The following is a 15,811-nucleotide window of genomic DNA, read 5'->3' as shown; positions in this document are numbered from 1 at the left end:
GCTCAAGACAGAGATCTGAGCAACAGCATCTTTTAAATATCAGATAAAAGAGAAGGACTCCAAAGGACAGAAGCCAGGGTGAGAGAGGAGGGGGACAGAAGCGAGTGACAATTCAGGAAGTCAGAAGAAGAGAGTGTTAGTGACCAAATGTGTCTGCTGACTCAGAAATGAAGGCAGAGCATGGTCCTCCAATCATAAATGCTTCAATCAAACGCTAGAAACAAGTGAACTCCTTCTGACTGAACATTCTTTTGGTTTTACAATATGCTGATTATCGCAAATGGTTAAAAGACTAATAATCCTTGGATTACAACTCAGGAAGAGATTAATAATCCACGAAAAAAACCCTCAGTTATAGTAATAATGATATTCATCTCCAATGCCCTGGGGTAATGCAGGGGAATCTGTCTGAGATCAAAGCCAGGCAGACCAAGGATCAAGTTGCAACCTGTCCACTTCCACATGTATGTGCTGGGGCTCGTTAAAGCCTTAGTAAATATCAAACTCCTTGTCCACTGAACTTGAATGATAAAACATAGTATCCCACTTGCTTATTCACAGAGCATTCACTAGAGTCAGAAAAGCTAACATATGTGATAAGATTTTGAAACTGGGGGCATGCACTGCAAATATTAAAGTCCATTTATAATCACAAGAAGCAATGCATTCTTGTTCACTTATTCACTCACTTGTCCAATATTTAGAAAACCCCAACTTCAGGCAGACCATAGGACAAGGAGTAAAGCACAGACACTGCCTTCACATCCCTCAGTCTGGTGACTTTTCTTCATTTTGTTAACTTATACTGTAAAGGAAGCATCCTACATTTTTGGTAAATGCGTGCAGAGGGGAAGTGGCGATCCACCACAGATATAACATTAAATCTGAACTGAAATGATGCCCCATGTTACTGAAATCATTAAGATGTATCATTTGCTAAGGACTCACCTTCAATAAAATAAATGTCCCATCTGTTTTCACATAGGACTTAGCATATTCTTCTAGGTTGGCTCTTGGTTTTAGAGTTATTGCCCATTTCCAGCTAGAACATGATTTCTACTGTGACAAGATCTGTGTCTTATTTGCAGTCTGCATGGTGTTCTCTAAACATTTTCTGTATTGAATGGGTTTTCCAAAGACAACAACTCTCAATGCTAACCTTGTGGCTTCAAGTTGTGGTGGTGGGGGGGAGACATTTCTAAGCACCCTTAAGAGCTTGATGAACCCTACCAGGTGGAGGTCAGGAAAAAAACCACTATAAGGAGACAACAATCCTTTAATGAATCTTGATTGATAGGGAACAACAACTTCCCCCAAAGGAGAAATTCAGTGATGGAGAACACCAGAGAGAATTTGCCTTCTTGGCTCACAATCTATTTACATAGATAGTGACTCTCAGCTGCCATCCTGAATGAAGCAAGCTCATCCCGTCTCAGGCAGCCACTCAGAATCCTACAATGAGCCAAACCATGACTAGAAGGACTTCAGCCTCTGCATATCTCTGCCAGAGATTGAAAAGGTCCCCAGGGATGTCCTTCTGGAGGGTGACTATGTGCCAGGTGTGAGAAGTATGGAGGAGCCACTTTAGAAGACAAGAAGCCACAGGACCTTCAGGCCAGTTCTGCAGCATTGACTCCTATTTAAGAAATTACTTCCAGAGTACATGTGGCTTAAAGAGAAGACAGTCCAGGGATCCCTGGGTGGCGCAGCGGTTTGGCGCCTGCCTTTGGCCCAGGGCGCGATCCTGGAGACTCGGGATCGAATCCCACGTCGGGCTCCCTGCATGGAGCCTGCTTCTCCCTCTGCCTGTGTCTCTGCCTCTCTCTCTCTCTCTCTCTCTCTCTCTCTCTCTCTCTCTGTGACTATCATGAATAAATAAATAAAATCTTTAAAAAAAAAAAAGAGAGAAGACAGTCCAGAAGATTGTGATCATTAACCTTTGCTACCCCAGAACCATGGCATCACCAGATTCCCAAGAAAGGAATAGGGGAAGTCCAAAATGTTGGCAGAGAAGCTCCTACCTGGAGCCCAACCTATCCCACTCCTGCCCTTAAGAGATGTGTGGTTCTCCAGGGAGCAGCTGTTTCTTACCTTCAGGCATGTGCATGTCCACAGGTTCCCTCTCCCTGCCTCTACAGAAGCGAGGTCACGACTTCAGATCTTTGGTGTATATAAGAAACATCTGGTCTCTAATGTTTAAAAAGTGGATGCTTAGGCCTCAGCTGTAGCAATCTGGAATGAGTCCCTGACACCTGTAGGTTGAGTAATTCTGGCCCCAGGCCCTGGATGATACTTTGAACAAATGATGAGGAGGTTAAGAGCTCAAGCACCAATGTTAGAGTACCTGAGAATGAAACCCCATTCCGCCCATACTTGCTGGGTGACCTGGTGTATCCATCTCAACTCTCCATCCCTCAGTTTCTCTGTCAATAAAATGAGAATAATAATAGTGTCTACTTCATAAACCCCCTGTGAATACTAAATATAATACCCCTGCAAAACATATATCCTAGTGTGTGGCATATAGTAAGTAGTAAATAAACAGTAGTTATTAATATTACATTAGAAAAAATAAAAGCAACAAAAATAGCCTCCTGTCTTGAGAGTCTCCCACCACAACACTGTAATGCTTGATTCAGAGAGTGTTTTTATTTTTGTATTTAACACAGCTGACATCATGAGAAAGGGGCTGGCCTCCCAGGGGATCCATTAACTGGAGCAGTGCCACGGTGGTAACACTGGGCCTTTGGTGGTGCTGTGCTATTTGTAGTAGCAACATCACCAATATCATTAGTTCCGCTGCAGGGTAAATACTAAGAATCGAATGAATGTCCAATCACTGCAGGGTACAAAGATACACATGAGAATCATGTCCCTGTCACAAAACCAACTTACAGAAGGGATTCAGTGATGCATGGGTGTAGTCATTTATTCAACAAAGACACATTGGGCATCTCCCATGTGCTTGGTTCTGTGTACCAACAGCAACAAAATAGAGCAGGTGGCCTTGAATAGCAGAAAGGAAGAGGAGCTTTCTGTTTTGTGTATTATTGTGGAGTTTCCTAGTGGAGGTTAGAGAACAGGACAGATCAAGGGACAGTTGAATTCTTCTGTATATAATTTTATGAAATGCCATCTTATGGCATTGAAGGAAAAAAAACACCAGTATTCTATTACTTGTGTATGAGGAGAAGACTTTTGTTCTGTTTTGTTTTGTTGTTTTTTTTTTTTTTTTAATTTGTGACATGAGGAGGAAAAGGGAAATGGTAATTCTGGGCTCTTTAAAGAACTTGTGTGATGAGTATCAAGATGGCAGGCTGAACTCCTATTTCATTGCTCACAAAAGTATCTCACAAATTGCCAGAGAATATGTTTCAAACAAAACAAGAAAATAGGATGAATCCATAAAAACAAGCAAGAGTGCCATTAGCAGATTAGAAATGTTGAAGAATCTCTAAAAGACTAAAAGCAGATAATGGGAGTAAAACATTGTACACACACATGCACATAAGCGCACAAAAGTGTGTATGGACACAGAAGCGCTTTGGATGAACTTCATGCTAGAGTTGGAAGAGACAGGGTGGGTGGAAATTCATGAGCAGAAATATAATAATATTCTAGGCAGAAGAGATCAGCATGTGTGAAGCCCTGGAGCGAGCAAGACCAGGCATGATGGGGAAAATAAAGGGGTGTCTAAACTGAGTGGTGTGTTGGACACTCCAAAAAGTTCCCATAGCATCCTATTCTTTATCCCTAATGTAGCATTCACGGCCCTCCACAAACTGTCCTCAGGATTCCCTTCCTATCTGATTCACCAATTTATCTCTCCAACTACCTTTGGCATCCCAAAAGCACTGGACCACTGGTCTTTTTCAGGAAAAAGTTCTGGACTCCTGCTATGCCTTCATTGGGGTGACACTCCCCTACCTCTGTCTTTGAAAGGCTCTTCCATCAAGTCCCATCCAAGTGTCACCCCTTCTTGAGGCCAGTTTCAATGGGACCCATTCTTTCTTTATACCAACTTAGTACTTTGTATGTCCATGTAACCACTGCTGAGGTCTGCCAGCTATATAATCTCCTTGCCTGGGTCTTTATTCACCCAGAACACAGTGAACATCTTGAAAAGAAGAACTGTGTCTCTCTCAGCACTTTGTACATGATAGGAGTACATAGAACAACATCTAGAATATTGCAGCTACTTGGTAAGTCAATGAATAAACATTAACTAGTCTGTGTGTGACATGCTTTTGGAATGTACAGGCTGGAGACTTGTCAAGAAAGGCCTTGAAAACCAGGATGAGAGGCATTGGATGAATTTAGCAGGCAAGGGGGAGCCATGGCAGGTTGGGGTGACATATGAAAAATCTAAGAGCAGTCAGTGTAGAAAGGGTGGAGCACCTGGGATAGGTGCCATGCGAAAATCTACCCACATGGTGAATTTATGGTGAGGAAGATGTTCCAAGAGGTGGGCCAAAGTTAAGTATTTGTTCCCAAATAAAACAGAAAAAAAAAGAAAGAAAGAAACCTGACAAACAGAAATACACAATATAGCAAAGCTGGCAGGAAATGCAACTAGAAACACGGCTGTTTCGACGGCTGCATGTAAAGCCAAGTTCAGAAACAAATTCTTTTTACAATATGGCCTTGTTAGGTGCTCAATTTTAATTAAGTAGGGAGACAAAGTACAACACCAACATGTTAAAGGTAGGCACGCCGTGGGAAAGGCATCTGATCTGGAGCCGGGCTTGTTTATGGTATTCTTGTCAATATAATTGTCATCTTAGTGCTCTGTTTATTTTTAAACCCAGGCTTTGTTTTGCATTATCTACAAAAGAAGCATTCATTTCCAACCAAGTTTGGAGGCAAAATGTTCATTCGAAATTCTAAATATATCAGGCAAATTAAATTTTCCTGAGAATTTGCACAACTGGGGACCTGAAGGGATAGTTTCTAAGGAAAGGAACGGTCCAAAAAGAATGATCAAAATGGCCCATTTACATGTAGGGTATCCCATAAGATAAACCCCAGGGTAAGGAGGAGCTGGGATTGCTTCTGTGGGAGTGATGTTTGAAGAGGTGGCAGATGTGGGTCCCAGCCCTGAATTTGCTCTCCGGAGTGTGATCTTGGGAAAGCGATTTCACATTTTGAGCCTCAGGGATGACATGGTTGATCACATCTCCGCCATGGATATAATAATCCCTCACCTGCCAAGGGCCCACCTCTGTTCTGAGGAGGAGCATAGGAATGTGTGTGGGAAAGCTCAGAAAACTATGGAAAGATGTGACACCTGTCCTTTTGGGCCTCCAGTGAACTCAATCTCCAAAGACACCACTGTCCCTTCTCTGCAGATGACGTGCCTGAGCCCCAGAGAGGATCCTAGATCTGGGCCTTGCACAGGGATACATTGGAGGTAGACATAAGAGAAGAGAGAGGGTCTTGACTCCTTTCTTTCAATGTATTCTGTGATGTTGTCCCAATTCCACCTTTTCCCTCTGCAGTGAGCCCCAGGGGCTATGATAAGGAGGAATGAGAAGACCACTAGCACATATTGCCCTTTCTGTGATGGGATTTTGTGTCATGTGTCTCAAAAACCCCCAAAATTGTCATATAGCTTTTCTGGGAAATCAGATTTATAGTAGATGATAAGCTGCATGTCTCTGAAAAGGTCTACTCTCAGCCAAGTGTGAAAGCAAAGATATGAGGATATTGCCTTTCTTTCCCCTTTCCCTCCCTCCTTGCTTTCCTCCTTCCCTCCCTCCCTTTCCTCTGCTCTACCACTCTTCACTGAGCATTCTATGGGGCCCACCAGTTTGTGTGATGCTGTGAATCTCCACATTCACTTCTCGGTTGGCTCTCCAGAAGCCTCTCACCTCCTGAGCCTGGATTTCTTTTCACCTCCAGCCCAAGGCCCCAGCTCCACAAGACACAATCTGTACTTCTCACATGTTTTTTCACCCCAGGACGTTGTTGGTATCCCCCTCTCCAATCTGATCTACATCCTACATCTCTAGACAAATGGTACCCGAGAAAGGGTCTTTGTCTTATAAAGTCCCAATCCAAAGTCTCTCCCCTTTGGCTTCACAGAAGCATATGGCTTAGAGGCAAGAGAATGGTCTTTAGATTCAGATCAAATCCCCATTTGGTCACTTCCTAGCTGTGCGATTCAAATCAGGTGGATGATCCATCCAAACTTCAGAGAGGCCTTTGTGGAGGTCTTCTGATGACCAAGCAGGGTGGCTATACCCATTAGAGCTCCCAGGAAAGAAAGCAAATGGCGAGTGAGATCAGTAAGAAGAGCAACAGGAAGAGGGGAAGCAGAGCAATTACAAGCACAGTTGCACATTAGCAGAAGCAGGAGCCAAGGAAGCAGCCCCAGGAGCACAGAAGGTGGGGACAGGGAGGTAATAATGGGGACAAGCATGGAGAATGATGTGCTACATAAACAACTAGGAGCCTAAATCTCAACTCAGACCCTCTGAGGTTAAATATATGACCACAGCAAGTCACTAAACTTCTAGCCACCTCAGATCCTCCTAACTCTGCCCAGGCATCTGGTGCTGGATGGGGGTGATGCTGGCCAGAAGTGGTAGGAGGGGTGCAGGCAAACTGAGAAGTGCCGTGCACCCCTTTCCACCATGCTCTTCCTTCGGTCATTGGTTGCCTTTGTTTCCTTTTGTTCTTTCCTCTCTTCCAAGAACTTTGCTCTTGTACACAGCCTGCATTTAAACCTGACCCCCAGCTTCCTTCCAGAGAGTTTGCTGATACATGAGTGGCCAACCCAAAATACAGAAGAATGTGATATAGAGCACACATCGTCTTCCAGAGCACAGAATGGCCCGGGAGTGGGTGGGTGGGAGTAATGGGGAAGTTGTAGGGAAAGAAAATTAGGGGTGTTTGACTCATCACAAATTGTGCTACTCATACAGACACCTTCAGAAGGGCAGAGTGGGGGCTCCTGGCACCAAGCCTTCTGACACCAAACGAACTCCACCAGACCCACACTTTCATGCACGGCAGCAACACAGAACCTGCTAAGCTCAGATGAGGTTGCTCCTTCGATGGAGCAGGAAGGAAGCCCAATGCTTCGGGCTATTGGATTTTCCTAATATCGCCAGCGTGGTTATGAGCAGCGTTATGTTTTATTTTCAAACCCAGCATGCATTAGAGAATTGCTCTTACTTGATAACAGCTCTGCCTCTCTCGGGAAGTGCATCGCAATTAAACTTCATGAGAAGTTTTATGTGGTTTTGATACGGCATCCCCCTTCTGAATGCCCCGCTAAATGAATTTCTAAATCTGCAGTCGGCACCCATTAACTCAGAATGTGGGGAAGAGCTGTCTATGATTAATAAAAATAACAGCTTGCGTAACAGCGTACATTAACGTGTGCTGCGTTTTACAATATCTCAATTAATTACAGATAGGTAGTTTTAGCAGGGGAAGAGATCTCATGGGTCATCTACTTCACTGCTCCCTTCCCACTCAGGAATAAGGAAACCAACACCCAGGGTGAGTGAGGAATAAAAAGCTGAACCAGCATGACATAGGTCATCGGTAGTAGAGCCCAGACAGACTCCAAACCTAAATGCCAGACCAACCACTTGCCTGGAGGATCAGACTGGGAACCTTCCCTAGGACATCACAGATAGATTCTCCTTTACTCTTGGGGCTCAGCCCTGCTCAGAACCTGATCCAATCCTGTTGGACTCACATATATCATTCCGTGGCTCACCCGTAGGTGAGATCCAGAGATTGTTTTAACAATACAAGCTTCATATCTGACATTTTTGGCATTACCCATGGTCACTTGCTGAAGTCAATGTCTGCCCCCAGGGCAGAGGATGGGCTTCTGGCTTTGCCTCCATGCCCAGCTCTCTGATTTCCTAGATACCCCCACGAGGCTCTAGAGTCCTGCTGTAATAGACTTGATTGGATATAATCATGTGGTTTAAGTTTAATTTCAGCCTAGACTGCTGGGCCCTCCCAAGCAGATGGGTCTTCCTTAGACTGAATTTTCCATACCTTTTGTAGACTCTGTTGGATACCAATTGCACAGGACCTAGAATTTGGGACAATCCTACCAGCTCCTTTTCTCTCTTTTGCTGTCTTCCTGTCTGTCTCCACAGAACAAAGCTGCACTGTGCCCATCATACCTCAAGCCCTTACCAACCCAAGTTATGACATCAACACTTAATTATGGTGAACAGTGCCTGAAAGAGTCTTAAAATTCATAATTGATTTTGGAAATCTACCTGAGTTGGCGGTAGACTTAATGCTACGTGTTCATCCATCTTATCATTTCTTCTTTCTGTGCTCATTAATCCTGCGCAGCCTCCTGTGTAGTTAGGCTGGTGGCCTGCAATTAATTGTGGATAATGATATGTATCTTTCCAAAGAAGGCTGTTAAGATCCTGTATGAATGCTATTCCCCTTTCACAGAGTCCTTGGAAGACAATTATTGAGAGGTTGGGGTCCCAAGATGGAAGGATGCTTGTTCCTTGAGTCACTAGATGGAGAGAGACCCTGTCAACCCCCATCACATTTTGCACAAGGAAGAAATATACTTCCTCTGTGCTAAGCCACTCAGATAGCAGGCTTCATTTGCTATCCCAGCATGGCCTGGCCCATCCTAACATGGCCTCCACTCATCACCTAAAGGATGTTTTTTATGTTCCAGTCTCAGTTTCCTTATCGGCACACTCTTCCTAGGTACTTCTATGGTCTCTCCCGTCCTCAGCCCCTTCAGTGTGCAAAATGCACACAAATCTAGTTCAGGTTCTGCTTTTGAACTTCAAGGTCTCAACATCTAACTATCAGGGTATCTCTTAGGAAACTAAGTCAACATGCCCACAACTAAACTGACCATCTTCCCCTGACCATTTTTCCATTTTCTATTGGTAAATTAAACTGTTGGTTTTACCTATTACATAGACAAAAATCTGAACATTATTCTCCTTTTTTTCCCCTGTCTCCCACAAGGCACCAAACCCTGCAAATTCGTCCTTCTGCCATAATTCTTGAAACCTCCTCCTTCCCATCTCCATTGTCTTTCGTCCTTAATTCTTTCATTATCTCTTGCCTGAATGCCAATAACTGTCTTTCATCAGGTTTTGTTTTTTTTTTTTTTTTTGGTTTTGTTTTTGTTTTCCTCTGGTTTTCTTTACTCCAGCCTTGTCCATTCCTCAGCATCTTCCCATCACGATACAGTTAACAGAACTCATTCATTCCCTACCAAAAGGCCTACTGTGACCCTCTCATTCTTAACTGCTGTACAGAGTTTCCAAGGCATTTCATGGCTGGATCTCAGTACTGCAAAGAGGGCCAGGATACCCCCTCTGAAATCAGACCCTCTGCTGTCCAGTTAGATCTCACCTGGGAAAGCCACTGTCCTCTCTGGCATTACTGTCTTCAAGTATCAAAGAGAATAAAGAATATTTCTTTTATTAGGTTGTGGTGCTGATTGAATCCAACCATTCATAGTTACATAATTATTTCTTTAAATGTGACAGCGATAATGAATAATTATTAATAATGAAAAGGATTACTATAGGATCATACACTGGCCACATGTGATGTGTCAGTAACTGTGCTAAACACTGTCTACACCAATGGCATCTCATTTAATTTCTCTAACACCCCCACTCGGCCTTCAATGCACAGAAAATAAGAAACTTGTTCAAGAAAACACTGGTAGTAAGTTGCAGAGCTGAGATTCAAACCCAGGTCTATCTGATGAGACATTCAGTGCTCTTTCAACTCCACCATGGAATGTGGATCAAGGAGCAAAAAAATATACTGCTTGATATCCAGAAATAGACAAATGGCTTAAATATAGTAGGTCATTTAAATAATGTTATAGTACAGGGTTGCCACCTGGCACATCTCCAGGAAGGCACGTTTGCACAGAATGTATGGTGAATATGTGGCAAATAATGCTTCTTGGTATATTATAGAATCACTAAAAATTGCATGTATACAATTTCACATATATAATTACAATTATATATATAAACATATGTGGTTACTTTATAACATTGAAAAAGCTTATATCATGTAGTGATTAAGGGCACAGGGCTCAAGAATCAGATTGCGTTAGGTAGAGACACAGCTTCAGAACTGTATGGTTCTGTGACCTTGGGCAAATTACTTAACATCTATAAACAGGGAAATGATAGAATCTATTTGATAAGGTTGTTTTGAGGACCAAAGAAGGCAATATATGCATAGTTTTTAGAAAGTTCCACATCAATTTTGCTCAAATATTGTCCTCATCATCATCATCGTCCTTATTGCAAGTGATAAAAATCAGGAAACAAAATTGAACTTGTTTTATATGTTAACCTATATAAAGCAACCCAGAGACATAAATAACCCTGGAAGAAAATGTGCTCAGGCGCTAGCGATGGGTCTCTGTGGCTTGTTTAATTAGGAATATTTTTTTTCTCTTGATCTCTGCATATTTCACATGTTAGGTGATGAATATGTGTCACTTTTATAAGAAAAAATAACATTCTACTGTGGCTTTAGACGAGGAGTTCTGTTTTCTGACCTCACTTTTTTTTTTTTTTAACAGGATCCTCTTTGGTCATTAAATTCATTTAAAAGCTCTGATCCATTTTTGATCATCTGAAATATAGTGACAGGCACCAAAATCAATTCCTACATTCCAGGTTTGCAAAGAGTGTAAATTATTTTAGAAGTCATGTCAGGTAGACTTTATTCCAAGGTTTGTCTGCACATTTTAATCAGAAAACACAGAAGGTATATGCAGCTTAGGTTGAAATATCCCTTCACCTTGTACTCAGAACCAGGCTGACTTACTGTTCGCCCGCTGATAGGACGGCCTGAAGTTACAGCGTGTATGATAGAGACAGCCTGGGCAGGAACTGAGGGAAACACATAAAGAAACATTTATTTAAAAAAAGTAAATCAACCATAAAGATCCTCCCAGCAGACCTGAGAGATGGAAGCCTCTCTCTCATTTTCTCCTTGGCAAAATTTAATCTATCGCTGGGGTTTTTCAAGCGTCATATTCAAAGAGATGCAAATCCGTCAGAGCTGAGACCCCAGCTGACTTTTAGCACCTTGTGAATGTCAACGGGGTTTAAAGGTTGAAGTGACTCACCTCCATCCATCCCAGCTAATTCAAATACATATGTGTTTGTGTGTGCGCGTGTGTGCACGTGCATGCACGTGCATGTGTGTGCCTGTCTGTCTGTGTTCTTTTTCATAAGAAGAATGACAAAAACAGAGCATACATCCACCTCTGTGTTCAGCGCCTTCTTTGTGTGGATCAGTTTGCAGCAAATCTGAAATTTAAAAGTAAAAAAACCATACTGAGAAACAAAAGTGCAATTGAAGAAACCACAGTCTATCGCTGAACCACAGGCCTTGCAAGAGAGTTTTTCTTTCGGTTTGAGTTTTTTAAATAGCCATTGTTCTGTCCATCGCCTTTTTCACAATCCACTCCGATGAACTGGTTGAGGGATAACTATTAACTCATGAGTGACTCCATCCTCCACGCGGCTCCCTGCACTCAATTCCCTTAAGTAATGTATTTACAATAAAAAATAAGAGGTTTTGGGCAGCCCTGGTGGCTCAGTGGTTTAGCGCCGCCTTCAGCCCAGGGTGTGATCCTGGAGACCCAGGATGGAGTCCCACATCGAGCTCCCTGCATGGCCTGCTTCTCCCTCTGCCTGTCTCCGCCTCTCTCTCTCTCTCTCTCTCTCTCTCTCTGTGTGTGTGTGTGTGTCTCATGAATACATAAATAAAATCTTTAAAAAATAAATAAAAATAAAAATAAGAGGTTTTAATTAATATTTGGTATCCAGATATGGGTTTATGGAGATGGGGATTGGCAAGACGGCTCTGAAATCAGCGTCCCCTCCACCTTTGCGCTAATGAAAGATCAATCTACTAATGGGAATTCTGTAAGGTGGAGTCACTGGAGAAAAATGATGGCTCCTTCTGCATAACAAAAGCCCAGATTAAATATTAGTAATTCAGAGCTGCTATTATGTATACAAAATTTGAAAATCATTTTCCTTTCAATTCAACCATTATTTATTGAGTTACTACTAAGTGTTGAGCTCTGAGGATATAAATAAGTCTCAGCCTCAGTGTCGGCCCTTAAGGAGAGTGGAGCCTAATAGGGGAGTATATTAGTCACCTATTGCCATAGTATCCTGCTGAATAAACAAAATCACAGGAGCGTGCAATAAGAAACAATTACTGTGGGACACTTGGGTGGCTCAGTGGTTTAGCGCCACCTTCGGTCCAGGGTATGATCCTGGAGTCCCAGGATCAAGTCCCACATTGGGCTACCTGCATGGAGCCTGCTTCTCTCTCTGCCTGTGTCTCTGCCTCTGTGTGTGTGTGTGTGTCTCTCATAATAAATAAATAAAATATTTTCTAAAAAAGAAGGAAACAGTTATTGCTCATGTGTCTTGGGAGCTCCCCCAATCTCACTTGAACCCACTCACATTGCTGAAGGTGGGCTAATTGTTAGCTGGGCAATTGAGGTCACTGGGCTCTGCTCTGTGGATCTCTCATCCTCCATTGGGTGAGGCTCGTGGCAATGGCAGAGACACAACGGGGTGGGCAAGCCCTACTACATCAGTGCTTTGCCAACCTCTACTTAGAGCAATTTGCTAACATCTCATTGGCCAGAGGTTATATGGCTCAGTCCACATTAGAAGGGAAGAAGGTCACAAAAGCAAAGGGCTTGAGCACCAGTGAGGGCAAAGCCTAGAGCTGTTTTGCATTGTGCTTCACAGGAACTGATAAGTATCACCATTTTATAAATATATATCCTAGAAAAGCAGGTGTATACCCTGGTGTATCAAGGACAGAGAAATGCACCCTGAGAGATGCAGGAGGGGCTTTCTATGAAGGATGATGGCTAAGCTGAGTTGGAGGGATAATTAGGAGCTGATAAAATGGATCAGAGAGACAGGTATTATAGACCATGTTAAGACCACATGGCAATCTAAGACCAAGCCATGGAGGAGTAAATAAAGCCGACCAGCACTGCAAGAGCATATGGGGGAAGGCAAAGGGGACGTGGAAGGTGCTAGATCAGGCTGAGAGGTGATATGAGGTCTGATTCTGGAAGATGTAGGACATTACATGCCTATTCGCAGACCTCAGGCTTCATGTGTCGGTGAGGTATCCACAAGAGTACATTGATAAAAATCTGCTTTACCAACAGGTGTGGAGGCTGTGAAAAGAGCAAGGACACCACCCCAAGTGTCTTCCCTGTTGTAACTGAACTAACAGAACTGCAGGCAACCCCAGCCTTCCTTTATGCTGCTCAGAAAACATCCCCTAGGAAGAAGGCATTCTTGGAATACAACGAGAAAGAGATGATTGTCTCTTTAAGAAAGTGGTCGGGGCAGTGCTTTTGGTTTTGAAAGTCTGGAGACAGTGGCATGAGATTGATTAGGTGTGTACATGTTGGCTGAGAAAGCTGTAGAAAGGCGAATGGAAGTGTTTGACAAGATGAAAGACTATTTAACACGGGAGACAGCTGCTTGACTCAAGAGATCTATAACAGCGTAGTCAGGAAAAGATACCTTCACGGCAAAAGCTACTACAAGCTCGGTCACACGACTTTTGTCTGGCATGACAGGCTCAACCAAACCCAGTGTGAAGGCGGAGTTTAGCTCACGTGCCACATAACAGGTGGGCAGTGGCCAAGAAGCTTTCGTGGCTGCTTCACCTCTGCTAAGCCTAGGCACTGGCCTAGGCTCTCTGCGGATCTCTGTAGAAAATGAGGCTATCCATCAAAGCTTCGTGGTGGCGTGAATTAGGACGGGCTTTCTGGTGAGACAGCCTCAGGGGGGGAATGCCAGCCGCAGGTCACTCTTTTGCCAGTCTTGGCAGATTGCTTACCCTCTTTGACTCAAATTTTACTCATCTGTACAATGGGATAGTATCAGCTACTTCCAAAGGGAAGCATGGAAGAAATCACTCCCTGCTCATGGGGGTATATTAACCTTCTGTTGATGGAAGACCCCAGTGCAGATCTCCCTGGGCCAAAATCAGGGCCGAATCTGTACATTTCCAGGGGCTCTAGAGTATAATCCTTTTCCCTGCCTTTTCCAGCTCCTAGAGACCGTCCACACTCCTTGGCTCATGGCTTTTTTCATCCATCTGTAGAAAAAGAAACATTACATCTCTCTGATCTTTATTCTGGATCACATACCCCTCTGACTTCAGTTGGCAAAATCTCTTCCACTTTTAAGGATCCGCATGATTAGTCTAGACCTACCCAGATAATAAAGGATATTCCCATCTCAAGATCTTTAACTTAATCACATCTAAAAGTTATTTTGCCATATAAGGAAACCTATTCACAGGTGCTGGGGGTTAGGACATAGACATCTTTGTGGAAGGGAGTGGGGACAGTTATTTTGCCTGCCACATGGGGAAAGCTCTCTTTGACCCTACAAGTCAAGAGCATTTTGCAGTGAATCTATGATGTCTACATTGAACTGACCAAACACACAGCTAGATACAAGATGATTTATGGTCAAGTAGGGGAGGTGTCCATGACTGACAACTCAAATGCTAGTAATAATGCAAATAATGCTCAAAGAATGCCTCCCTGATTGGGTAAGTTAACATTATCCTAGTAGATACCCTCACAATTGCCTGTGCTTTTCTTTTTCCCTTTGCTCATATTATATTTCTGATGCCTAGCACAGTGTCTAGCATGTAATTGGTTGTTGACAAATATGTATTGGATGACTGAGTATGCCACTGATAAATGATCTACCTCAGTCTAGGTACCGTGCTAGTCACTTGGTAGATATCATGTCTAATCTTCATCTTGAACTTTAAGATCAATATCATTATTCCCAATTCATAGTGGAGAAAACTGAGGCTCAGCTCAACCCAAATGCCTTTCCCAAATCTCAGAGTTTGTGAATGATAAAAGTGAGGTGCAGTAGAGGCCTGTGGGGCCCTGAAGTCCACTCTCTTTCTTCTGGTAGCCACCATAGATGGACTGTGGACCATAAATCCACCAAGTTCAGATAATAAAGGATCTTGTCCACAATCCAGTGAAATTGCCATGGCATCACTACCTGGGTAATAATCAGAGTAAAATACCAACCAGAGCATCAATATCAGATCAGCAAAATATCAATCAGAGCATCAATAATAGTACCTAATCATACATAGTACTTACCTTGAGCCAGACCCTTCTGTCAGTGAATGTTTAATCTAGATTAACTCATTTAATCTCAGCAACAACACTGTGTAGTGCTCATTGAAGAGGAAACACAAAGGTTAAGTCACTTGCCCAAGGCCACACAGTGAACAGAACAAGAAGCCAAAGAGTCCAGGAGTCCATGGGCTTCCCTGCTGTGCTCTCTACTGGCTCGTAAATCACCAGAGAGCCCATCCTGGTAACCTATTTCTTCAGTCTGGAGTCATGGTGTTTGGAGAAACTCATCACATGATTCACATCACATGATGTACTCACAAAACAAATATGAGACAAAGAGACAAAAATAAAGAGAAGAATGTCAAGGACATAGACATCATTTTGATGTGAATGGGATCTAAGCTACTTAGTTCATCCCTTTATTTTACAAATGTGGACTCAGGCTTGCTCAGAGAAGGGAGGTAATTGCCAAGATTTACCTGGGGAGCTAGCCCTGCCCCTCTTTTGTCCTGCAGAGAGCCTTGCCCAAGAAGCAATTGGCCCTTATGCTATAACGGTGGGTCTCTCACCTGGCTCCCTTCCAGGGACAGAGTTCCCCCTAGATCCAGGCCAATGTCAGCAACTGGCCCCTACAACACT

This window comes from Canis aureus, chromosome 9 (assembly GCF_053574225.1).
Source record: "Canis aureus isolate CA01 chromosome 9, VMU_Caureus_v.1.0, whole genome shotgun sequence".
Classification (NCBI taxonomy): domain Eukaryota; kingdom Metazoa; phylum Chordata; class Mammalia; order Carnivora; family Canidae; genus Canis; species Canis aureus.
The sequence above is the reverse complement of the archived record's forward strand: the minus strand, read 5'-3'. Positions refer to the sequence as shown.